This window comes from Prionailurus viverrinus, chromosome B2, assembly GCF_022837055.1.
Source record: "Prionailurus viverrinus isolate Anna chromosome B2, UM_Priviv_1.0, whole genome shotgun sequence".
Taxonomy (NCBI): domain Eukaryota; kingdom Metazoa; phylum Chordata; class Mammalia; order Carnivora; family Felidae; genus Prionailurus; species Prionailurus viverrinus.
In genome coordinates, this window is record NC_062565.1 from 35,516,698 (window position 1) to 35,529,040 (window position 12,343).

Sequence of the window (12,343 nt, forward strand, 5' to 3'; positions counted from 1 at the left end):
CATTCTTGAGGGGTATAGGTCGAAGGTCATTTTTCTGTAGCTGCTTCCTGCCAAGAATGGGTGTGTGGTCTCCCCAGCTGGAAGAGTGGAACTCTCCTTAAAGCTAGACAAGTTTTGTTCTCCTTAAAGGTGTTTCCTAAAGGTGGGGACTGCTGTCACAGAACAAGCTGCATTTGTGACAAAGTTTACCAGGAGTCTGAAGATGCATGGGCCAAACAATAAGAGTAGAGCAAGTGTTAACAGGGGCCCCATCAAAGGTCATAACCATGAAAACCATCCCCCAAGTAGACTGTTAAAGATTGAGCCTCAGGGCCAGTTTTTTCCCTAATATTTCTATAGTTCTTTTTATGACCTCTAGGCTTTCTTCAACTTGGTTAGAGGTATTAATGTAGAAACCACATTCATCTCCTGGAGACCACAGGGACCCCCTGCCTTGGCCGTTAGGACACTTAGGACCCTCCTATTTTTTGATACGACCTCAGCCAGAGCATTGAGGGCAGTTTCCTCATATTCTATTGCCACTACTGTTGCTTTCCAAGATTGTTGAATATATATGTATATGTATTCATATATATATTCATATATATATACATATATATGTGTATATATATATATATACATATATATGTATATATATATATATATATATATATATATACACACATATATATTTCTTTTTTTGAGTAGGCTCCATACTGGGCATAGAGCCCAATGTGGGGCTTGAGCTCACGACCCTGACATCAAGGCCTGAGCTGATACCAAGAGTCAGACACTTAACTGACTGATCCACCCAGGTGCCCCAAGAATGGATATATTTTTGATTGACTTTTCTAGTTCTGGGATCTCAGTGAACCAGGAAAGGCCCCTACAGATAGTATGCCCAAGACCATTCCCATCTATTATAGGGTTGCTTGGACTTAAAATCCAAGTCCCTCTTAGTCAGGGATTAGACTCCTGACCTGTTTAAGGCAGTGGCTAGGAATGGGCCCAATTTAGGGATATGGGTCCTAGGGAAGTCATATTATAAACCTCCAGCAGATGGGACACCTGGTTGGCTTAGTCAGTTAAGCATCTGACTCTTGGTTTCAGCTCAGGTCATGATCTCACACATGGTTCCTGAGTTTGAGCTCCAAATCAGCACGGAGCCTGCTTCCGATTCTCTCTCCCTCTCTCTTTGCCCCTCCACTACCCTTCCTCTGCTGTCTCTGTCTCTCAAAAATAAATAAACTTAAAAAAAAAAAGGGTTACCATGCATAGTAGTTGGGGGGCTGCACACAGGGAGTCTGCTGTTAGTCTCCCTAATCTGAGTAAGGTGGGGGCAGTTTAGATGGGTCTGGAGAGGAAATAGGGTGGATCTGGCAGAGACTCAGAATCTGGAGGGGACAGAGTTGCAGATGGGGCTGAGGGCTGGGGACTTCAGGGCAAAGGATCTTTGAGGCAAAGGGAAGTCTATGGGGTCTTCAGGGGTCCCTCCAAAAGAGCATGGTCTTACCCTTTGGGTTAGATAGTTGGATAGGCTTAAACCCACCTTTCTTCTGTAGTCCCTTATTCTGGTGGAGGGCCATAAGGCCTTGTACATAACGGATCTCATCCCATCTCTCTTCCTCCTTACAAAATAGGTCTAACTGAATTTAACAAGCCATTTTCTGGCTTCTTCTCCTGGTCTCCTAGTTGGTACGGAGGCCAGGCAGTATTACAAAAGAACACAAGTTTTCTTTGTCATTGGGGTATACCCAAAAGGCTTCCAGTAACCCAGGAGGCACCCTAGCAGGTGGTCTGACAGGATTGATGTCTGGTTCCCCATATCCTTGGATCTCTGCAAAGAATTTGTCTCCAGCTGCCAAGAGGTCTATCATAAGGGTTAGTGGAGACACAGACTTGCTGCTTTTAGCACACTGAAAATTCCATTCTCCAGAAAGCTGGTAGGTAAGCTCTCCCAGTTGATAATTTAAAAGTGTACACTCGGGGCACCTGGGTGATTCGGTCGGTTAAGTGGCCGACTTCAGCTCAGGTCACGATCTCACAGTTCGTGAGTTGGAGCCCCGCGTTGGGCTCTGTGCTGGCAGCTCACAGCCTGGAGGCTGTTTCGAATGCTGTGCCTCCCTCTCTCTCTGCCCCTCCCCTGCTCATGCTCTGTCTCTCTGTCTCTCTCTCAGAAATAAACAATAATAATAACAATAATAATAATAATAAAAGATGTCCAGAGTGGACACTGACTCCATTCAGTGAGTCGAGTTGCAGGTACCTAACAAATTAGGTGCCAAGAGGAATTCTCCTATGCCATTCCCCGCAGGGTCCCCAGCAACACAGGCTGCATGACCTCAGTGAGCTGCCTACCGTGTCTGTCACCTGTTGAGAGCTGGAGGACCCCAAAGGGTTATGTCTTAACCGGGTATCCAAAATACGGTCCCCCAAGTTGGGTCCCCCTCCTTGGTGGGTGTGAAGCACAGAGACACAACCAAGCCAAAGAGTGGGAAAAGGAAGGGTTTTACTTGCAAAAGTTGGGAGGACACCGGGGACGTGTCCCAAAGCACTATGGCTCCAGAACAGTGGAAGTTTTAAGCTAAGGGTGCATGCATATTCACGAGAAGGAATTCAGCATAGAACTGGGCCCAAGTCACCCTAAGCTGACAGGTCTTAGTTGACTGAAGACACGTGGGACAGAAAGGTCAGCAGCATCAAAGAGGGCCACTTATGTCCCATTAGAGTCCCGGGGAGGCCTGGGACAGCTGTGCTCCATCAGGAATTTTCTGCACCAAGAAGCCAGCAGACCAGGAGAGGTCTGGGGCAGACGCCAGCCCTGCTGAGGCCGAGGGCTCCCAGCCACAAGCTTTGGGAATTGGCTGAGCTTGTTTTTTTTGGGGGGTGGCAGGGGGGGGGTGGCACAGAGAGGAAGCCTCTGTGGGTCTTGCAAAAAGCTGGGGCCGGGTTAACATTCGGTGTCAGCTAGGCAGCTAAGCTTTCCTCTTTGGGGTAATATGCTGTGGTCCCCTCCTGGGGGTGATGCCCTCTCCTCAGAGCCCCCCAGCCCCCATTCCCTGAGCCATGCAACTTCAGACCAGAAGAGTAGCAGATCCCATTCAGCTCCTGGGAAATTCCTGCCTCTTTCCACCTATTCAAAACAGTTCCTGTTTACCAAGTGCCAAGTGTTTGGCCTTCATTTTATTTATTTATTTGTTTGTTTTATTATTTGTTTTTGAGAGAGAGACAGAGGGTACAAGTGAGTGAGAGGCAGAGAGAGAGAGAGAGAGAGAGAGAGAGAGAATCGGGGTCACCCAAAACAGGGCTGGAGCTCACAAACCATGAGATCATGACCTGAGCCGAAGTCAGATGCTTAACAGACTGAGCCACCCAGGTGCCCTGGCCTTCATTTTGTTGAATCTCCCCAGAAATTCTCTGAGGTTCGTGTTATCTCATTTACATACGCATGAAGTGAGGTTTGAGGGGTAAATGACTTGCCCAGCTAGTGAATGACAAGATTAGAGCCTGGGTGGCTCCGACCTGCTTCTGCCCTCACACGGGGGCGGGCACTATATTTAACATATCAGTCCTATCTGTAGAGGCAAGTTTTGAGACTGCCATTCTTATTTTTTTAATGTTTATTTTTGAGAGAGAGAGAGAGAGAGAGCGCGCATGCGTGTGCAAGTGGGGGAAGGGCAGAGAGAGAGGGAGACACAGAATCCGAAGCAGGCTCCAGGCTCTGAGCTGTCAGCACAGAGCCCGACACGGGGCTCGAACCCACAAACCGTGAGATCGTGACCTGAGCCAACGTCGGATGCCCAACTGACTGAGCCACCCAGGTGCCCCCTGCCATTATTTTTAAGTGAATTCGGTCATTCAAGTGTCTGTTTTTATTTATTATCATTTTTATGTTTATTTATTTATTTTGAGAGAGAGAGAGAAAGCACATGCAAGCAGGGGAGTAGCAGAGAGAGAGGGAAAGAGAATCCCAAGCAGGCTCCGTGCTGTCATTGTGGAACCTGATGTGGGGCTCCATTCCAGAAACCACGAGATCATGACCTGAGCTGAAACCAAAAGTCGGACATTCAACCAAGTGAGCCACCCAGGTGCCTCCTGGGCCCTGTCTTTCTGAAGGCAGGACCCAGAATCACAAAGGTAACTCATCGTATGAAGAAGGTGGGCTTCCCAGAGAGTCCTAGAGGTGCAGATACTGTGGGTTCTAGGTGATGAGGCCCGTGCCCTCAGGAATTCAGACCCACCAGCTCCCAGGAGCCAGGTGGCCCTCCCGTGGTGGCTCCCTTCCCCGGGGACACCCACACTCCCCACCATCTTAGGGGGAAGACTGAGGAGAAGGGTCCTCGAAACTGCTTCGGAAAGAAAGAACGCTAAGGGTTTCCACACAGAGGTATCATTTTTAGTTTGTGGCAGAATGACTGGAAGGAGGTGTGAGGGCCCAGGATTTGGGGGTAAGGGGAGGCAAAGGCAGGAAGTTATTCCACAAGCTGGGAAAGTATGGGGGGGATGAAATTGGCTTCCAGAGCTGCCCCCCACGCCACCCCACAAAAGCACCATAATGGCAGTAGAGACTTGACTCTGGATGGAGCCATTCTTGACTCAGTTCACTTCCCAACAGCACTAGGTAGAGGGGCCTTGGAGGGGCTCGGGTGAATCTGCCCGGGGGGTTCGTGACAAGCTGCAGATGTCACATCCCTTGCTTCAGGCTGAAGAGAGTGAGGAGCAAGATGAGGGAGACCAGAAGAGGGGCGACTCTTTGATTCAGGACCAGAAGGAGGAGAAGGGAAGGAGATAGCGTGTTGGCAGTTGCCCAAAACCCGGGTCTGAAAAACCAGGACGGCGGTTTCCAGGTGAGCGGGTGGCCTGGGGTGCAGGGGGAGGGGCATAAATCAGATCGGGTGTGAGGGAAGGAGGCCTGACATCTTCTCTATGATCCCCTTATTCAGGACCATCCATTTTCAGCATTTTGAGCAGGCTGGCTTTGACCCTTAGTACACGGTTCCCTGATGCTCTTTGAGGCACGTGTCTGTCCTTTCAAAGGATCTGCGTCTTTCTCACCGACTGCTACCCCTGCTTTGGAGCCACTGGGATGAAACGAAGGTCAAGTTCCGCTCTTGCTGTACCGTCTGGCGGCTGGGACTATGAAAGCCATGCTCCCAGGGGAATTTCCACTCAGCACCAGGGACCTTTTGTTTTCATGCAGATAAGGAATGTGGCAACCAGCACCCGGAATCCTAATAAAAGAGCAAGCCAAGCTACGCTGGTGAGAATGGGAACTAAAAAATAACATCCAAAATCTAAGAAAAAGAGGCGCCTGGGTGGCTCAAGTCAGTTCAGCGTCCGGCTTCAGCTCAGGTCATGATCTCATGGCTCGTCTGTTCGAGCCCCGTGTCGGGCCCTGTGCTGCCGGCTCGGAGCCTGGAGCCTGCTTTGGATTCTGTATCTCCCTCTCTCTCTGCCCCTCCCCAACTCACGCTCTGTCACTCTCTCTCTCTCTCAAAAATAAGCAAACATTTAAAAAATTAAAACAAAACAGTTATTTATAAAGATAAATAAATAAGAAAAAGCCCCGTGCCCAAAGGTGAGTCGCTTGCAGCTGTCCCTGAGTCTCCCAGTGGTCTCACCTTGACACCTGACTGGGTAAGCTGCAGCACGGTCCTTCTCCAGCATATTTTGCAAACACTGAAAATGGTAATCATAAAGATACAGAGCAAGCTGAGAAATTATTTACAGCAAAGTATCTGGGGGAAAACGTCAGGAGGCAGCACCGTATGTGTGCTGTTGCCTTAAGGAAAGAGAAGGGAAACATACCAAGGCTGTGCTTCTCAAACCATCCGAGGTGAAGGACCAGTTTGTTTTTGTAAAATTTCCAGTCCACCACGAACCAACAGTTTGGTGAAATACCATAAAAACAAATGCCAAACACACATCTATCAAAGGACCGATACTTTTAAAAACTCTCAAAATCCAACAGTGAAAAAACCCAAACCAATCCAAGCTGGAAATGGGCATTGGACACGAACAGACCCTTTACCAAAGAGGATGGCAAGGAAGCACATAAAATCATGTTCGCTATCATTATCCACCAAGAAATGCAAATGAGGGGGCATCTGGGTAGCTCAGTCCGACTCTTAGTTTCAGCTCAGGTCATGATCTCACGGTTTGTAATTTCGAGCCCCGGGTCGGGCTCTGCTCGGATAGCACAGAGCCCGCTTGGGATTCTCTCTCTTCTGCTCTCTGCCCCTACCCGACTCGTGCTCTCTCTCTCTCTCTCTCTCTCACAAGTAATAAATAAATAAACTTTAAAAATTAAAAAAAAAAAAAGGAAATGCAAATGAGATCCTCACTGAGGCCTCACCAGCACCTGCTGGAATGGGTGCAGGGGTGTCCTAGGGCTGCATAACGAATCACCACAAACCGGGTGGCTGAAAACAACAGAAATGTATTCCCTCACAGTTCTGGAGGCTAGAAGTCTGAGATCAAAGTGTTGGCTGGGCTCCCTCTGAAGGCTCTAGGGAAGAATTCTTCCTTGCTTTTCCAGCCTTTTGGGGCTGCTAACAATCCTTGTGTTCCCTGGCTTGTAGCTGTATCACTCTGCCTCTTTTGTCACATGGCTTTCTTCGCTGTGTTGTCTGTGCCTTGGCATGGCCTTCTTGGAAGGACACCAGTGACTGGATTTAGGGCACACCCTAATCCTGTATGACTGCTCCTTAATTTGATTATATCTGCAAAGACCTTATTTCCAGATAAGCTCACATTCACATTCACCCCCTCCTGGGGGTTAGGACTTGAACATACCTTTGGTGGGGGGGGGCACGTTCAACTCACAACAGTGGCTAAAATAAAAAATAGAGTTAACTACAAATGCGGATAAGGATGTGAGGAGCTGGGTCCCTCATACACTGCAGCTTGAGAACAGTGTGAAAGGGTTTTTTAAATCATTTACTTATTTTTTTAATTTTTTTTTAAATTTATTTTTGGGGGGGGGGGGGGAACAGAAGAACTCACTAACCATGAGATCCTGACCTGAGCTGAAGTCAGACACTTAAACGACCGAGCCACCCAGGTGCCCCAGTTTTTTTTTAACGTTTATTTATTTTGAGAGAAGGTGAGAGAAAGTGAGTCGTGGGGTTGGGACAGAGAGAGAGAGAGAGAGAGAGAGAATCCCAAGCAGGCTCCGCACTCAGCACAGAGCCTGACGCAGGCCCTGATCTCACCAACCGTGAGAGTCGAAATCAAGTGTCACAGTAAATGTGTACTTACCAGAAGTCTCAGCGATCACGGTCTTGTGCGTTTATCTCAAAGAAACGAAAACTCACGTTTGCACAAAAATCTGTACACGATGCTCATAGCAGCCTTATTCATAATAACCCAAACGTGGAAACAACTCAACTGTTTTTCAGCCAGTGAAAAGTTAAACCATGTACTTCTAGACCACAGACTACTGTTCAGCCATATGATGGAGTGAGCCATTGATACTTGCAACAATGTGGATGGATCCCAAAGGCATTGACGCTCAGTGAAAAAGTCAGTCTCCAAAGGCTACCTGCTATATGATTCCACTTACAAATTCTTAAAATGATAAAACTATAGCCATGGGGACATATGGAGACCGTTGCCAGGGACAGCGTTAGAGGTGGCAGTGTGTGACTTGAGAGGGGTAGCAGGAGAGGGTTGCTTTAAATTCTGTCTTGGTTGTCGGGAGGTCTACACGATCTGAGATCAAGTTGCACAGAACTACCCACACAGACACGTACACACGTTCACAGATAAGTGACATCTGACTAAAGTCTGTAATTCAGTTAACTGTACTGTACTAACATCAACTTCCTGGCTTTGATATAGTGCCACAGTTATAGAAGGTGTCACCATTGGGGGAACTAGGCAAAGGATTCATGGAACTCTATGTTCTTGTTGTGACTCTTTTGAGTCTATGATTATTTCAAGATAAAAATTATTAGAAAAATGAAATGGGGGCCTCCGGGGTGGCTCAGACAGAGAAGCACCTGAGTCTCGATATTGGCTCAGATCATGATCTCAAGGTTTGTGAGATCGGGCCCCATGTTGGGCTCTGCTCTGACATTGTGGAGCCTTGCTGGAGATTCCCGCTCTCTCTCCACCCCCACTCAAAATAAATAAATAAATAAATAAATATTTTTTTTTTTTTAAGAAAAATGAAATAAAAAAGATATACAAAATACAAGCCCCAATTTTTAGTTTAGTTTTTGTCTTTTTTTTTTAAATAGGCTTCACACATGGAGCCCAAAGAGGAGCTTGAACTCACAACCGTGTGATCAAGACCTGAGCCAAGATCAAGGGTTGGACACTTAACCAAATGAGCCATCCACATGCCCCACAAGCCCCGATTTTTAAATCACAAATTCCAGGGGCGCCTAGGGGCCTCAGTCCATTAAGTGTCCAACTCCTGATTTAGGCTCGAGTCATGTTCTCATGGTTCGTATGTTCAAGCCCCGCACTGGGCTCAGCGCTCCCCTTAGGAATCTCTCTCTCCCTCTCCCTCGGCCCCTCCCCCACGCAGGCTTACAGTGTCTCGTTCTCAAAAATAAATAAATAAACTTCAAAAAAAATAAATAAATCACAGATTCCACAGGCATAGAACAACTACACTGCTGTAGGAGGTTCTCAATGCTCACTCTTGTCTTCTGCACGTGTTGTGCTGAGGAGCTGTAACAAACATCTGGCGCCATGGCATCAGGCCATGGACCACACTTTGAGTATCACCTGCTCAGAGATAAAAAGAAAATACTAGAGGTGGAATTTTTCCCCCTCTTTGGCTTAACTTCTTCGTGGTGGAGTGACACCGCTCTATGACGAAACTTGATTTAAAATATGTGTGGATAATAACCCCATAATAATAAAGAAATAATAATAAATATATATTTATATACATTTCTACTTAGAAATAAATATATGTATAAATTTACATTAATGAAAAAATTTTTTGATTTACTTTATTTACTTATTTATTTAAAACACATAAGTGACTTGGGCTCTTTAGTTTTCCTTTTCACAAACAGCGGAAAACTCCTTGGAAAAGAAATAGAAATCTAGAGGTTTTCCAAAGGTTAGCTCACAACTATTTTCTCTTTGGTAAAATAAGCCCGGGTGACAGGAGACACATAGACTTCCTTTTAAAACATACCGGACAATGGGGCGCCTGGGTGGCTCGGTCGGTTAAGCGTCCGACTTCGGCTCAGGTCATGATCTCACGGTCTGAGGGTTCGAGCCCCGCGTCGGGCTCTGTGCTGACAGCTCAGAGCCTGGAGCCTGTTTCGGATTCTGTGTCTCCCTCTCTCTGTGACCCTCCCCCGTTCATGCTCTGTCTCTCTCTGTCCCAAAAATAAATAAACGTTAAAAAAAAAAAATTTAAAACATACCGGACAAGTGTTAGCCACCTACCAGGAAAGATTTCCTCCATCAAGTTTAGAACAGTGGAAACTCAATCAATTCCATAAAGAAGTCTAAATGATGGAAAGATTTCCTCCATCAAGTTTAGAACAGTGGAAACTCAATCAATTCCATAAAGAAGTCTAAATGATGCTATCTTAGAACAATATTCTTTGTATTTCTAATATTCCCTTGAGAAAGTGCTTGATATTCTGTCCACAAGTTAGCCATACAGAGCTAACAGTTTGGTATTTATTTATTTATTTATTTATTTATTTTTAAATATGAAATTTATTGTCAAATTGGGTTCCATACACCACCCAGTGCTCATCCCAACAGGTGCCCTCCTCAATGCCCATCACCCATCCTCCCCTCCCTCCCACCCTCCATCAACCCTCAGTTTGTTCTCAGTTTTTAAGAGTCTCTTGTGCTTTGGCTCCCTCCCTCTTATATTCATGAAAACTTAAAAGCAATAAAGAAAATACGTATTTCCTCCCAATCATGGTTTATAGATAAAAACACAGCTGATGTACACCGCAGCCAATCCTCCACGTGCCTGATTCTGTCACCTCTCCCACCCCCTCTCCTTCCCTATCCACTTCCTGGAACTTTACCTCCTGTCTTCCACTCTGCTCTCCTGGCTGCTGGCCCTCAGCCTCTGACTCTCCTGCTCTCCCGCTCTCCAGCTCCCCCTAGCGGCAGGTCCCAGGCTCTGGTCCCACCCCCCACTGGTAAGGACATTATCTCTCTGAGCAAGGTTCCTTGTGTGCGGTGATTTTGAGACCCACCTCAGAGCTGTCCTCTGAATAAATAAGATCGCCCACGTGGCAGGGGCTCCGAGAACCACTTGGGAATGTGCACCTGCAGAATGGGCCTTTCGAGCGGCACGCCCTTGTCCCCAGACACTGAGACTGGCCGTGGTCAGCCTCCCAGCCCTTGTTCCCATCTCAACCTCCCCTCTCTGGCAAATCAGGCTCCTCTTTTTCTGTCCCCCTCGCCCCCCCCCCCCCCCCCCGCAACTCACACCAGCGCCCCTGCCCCCGTGTCCTCCCCATGCAGCTGCTCAGGGGAAAAGGCAGGCTAGGCTGCTGTATTTTTTTTTCTGCTACAACTTGAGGCCCTGTTAATTCTCCCACCTGTAATAATAATAATAAATAATAATAATAATAATAGATACATTCATATTGGCTAACTCAATGAGCACTTAGAATGTGCGAGGCACTATCCCAAGCCCTACCCATGTATTAACTCAATGCTGACAACCTTCCTATGGGGTAGGTTCTGTTCTAAACCCAATTTACAGATGAGGAAACTGAGGCTAACAAGCAGGGAAATAGCTTGCCCAAGGTCACCGACCTGGAAAGCCCCACACTCTTACCCACAACACTATCCATGTTTCCTGGTGCATCTCCTGCGTCATGACAGTGGGGATTGGGTCTATCTTTCTCACCCAGCTCAGCACCTGGCACAGTGGGGAAACGCTGCAAATCTTTGTTGAGTGAATGAATGAATGAATGACGAGTGAATGAATGCTGCCCATTGTACTACAAAGCTGTTTTTCCCTGTCACGCAGGGCAGCCCGAGTGTGGTGCCTGCTTCCACCCAGGCAGTGTCTGAGAACTGTGTCCTTCCCACTTCTGTCCAGCCGCTCCCAGGCGGGGTCTTCAGCACTTTACTCCCTGGGAAGTTTTCTTCTAAGTCCCCTTATTTCTATCTCAAGCCCAAGTAGCTTTCAGGGACTTGCCACATTCTCCTGTCCCTAGAGGAAAGATACCAGCTCACAGCTTTATCAGCTAAACCCCCTGGGAGAGCTGCCTTTCGGACTGGGCTGTGGTGGAATCTGGTGATTCGTACCCTTCTCTCCTCTACTCCCTCCTCCTCCCGACAGACTGACCCACTTTCCTCAACTCTTCAAATTCTCATGCTCCACTCTACTTCCTAAACCTGGCTTCTCCTTTTTCCAGCAACCTATTTATTTCCTTAATCACCTTAAGCATAGCTATTTGAAAGTCTTCCAGACTGTTCTATTATCTCAAATTTGGGGGACAGAAACCCTCCCATTTGTGTTGTATGCTGCTGCTCACCATAGCTCAGTTCCCTGTGTGTTTTATAATTTCTGATTGTGCGCTAAAGCGGGGGTTTGTTTTCCCTCGTGGATGACCCAAGTGGCCTGGGTTGTGAAAGCTCCCTCCAGACATGATTTTCCCTTATTTCTGCTGAGACTACTCCCACCACCACCACTACTCAATATCCATCCTACTTTGGACCAGTTTAAGAATTCCTAAGTTTTGGGGCACCTAAGTTAAGCGTTCGACTCTTGATTTTGGGTCACATCATGATCTCACGGGTTTGTGAGATTGAGCCCTGCGTTGGGCTCTGTGCTGCTTAGGATTCTTTCTCTCTCTCTCTCCCCCTTCCCCTTACACGCACTCACACTCTCTTTCTTAAAATAAATAAATAAACTTTAAAAAATAGGGCACCTGGGTGGCTCAGTCGGTTAAGCGTCCGACTTCAGCTCAGGTCACGATCTCTCGGTCCGTGAGTTCGAGCCCCGCGTCGGGCTCTGGGCTGATGGCTCAGAGCCTGGAGCCTGCTTCCGATTCCGTGTCTCCCTCTCTCTCTGCCCCTGCCCCGTTCATGCTCTGTCTTTCTCTGTCTCAAAAATAAATAAAAAACGTTTAAAATAAATAAATAAATAAATGAATGAAATAAAATACCAAGTTTTGTTTGTGGTAAAATACACATAACATAACAAAGTTTACTCTTGCCCATTTTCATGTGTGCAGTTCAGTGGCATTAAAGCACATTCACACACTCTGCAACCATCACCACATCCAGTTTCAGAACTTTTTCATCTTGCCAAACTGAAACTGTATGCATTGAAAAAATAACTCTTCATTTCCCTCTCCTCCTGGCCGCTGGAAACTACTGTTCTATTTTCTGTCTCTATGAATTTGAC

General features: G+C 46.9%; 1 long non-coding RNA gene across 2 annotated transcripts; it reads left to right on the forward strand.

The window, feature by feature from the left end:
* Positions 1–3,959: 3,959 nt before the first annotated feature.
* LOC125165918 (uncharacterized) lies at positions 3,960–5,365 on the forward strand. 2 transcript variants are annotated; one of them, XR_007152264.1, is made up of 3 exons: positions 3,960–4,826; positions 4,923–5,076; positions 5,180–5,365. It is a non-coding gene; the product is annotated as an uncharacterized LOC125165918 (long non-coding RNA). The 2 variants fall into 2 exon arrangements; XR_007152263.1 differs by having other exon boundaries at positions 3,960–4,116; positions 4,682–4,826; positions 4,923–5,365.
* The last annotated feature ends 6,978 nt before the right edge of the window (positions 5,366–12,343 follow it).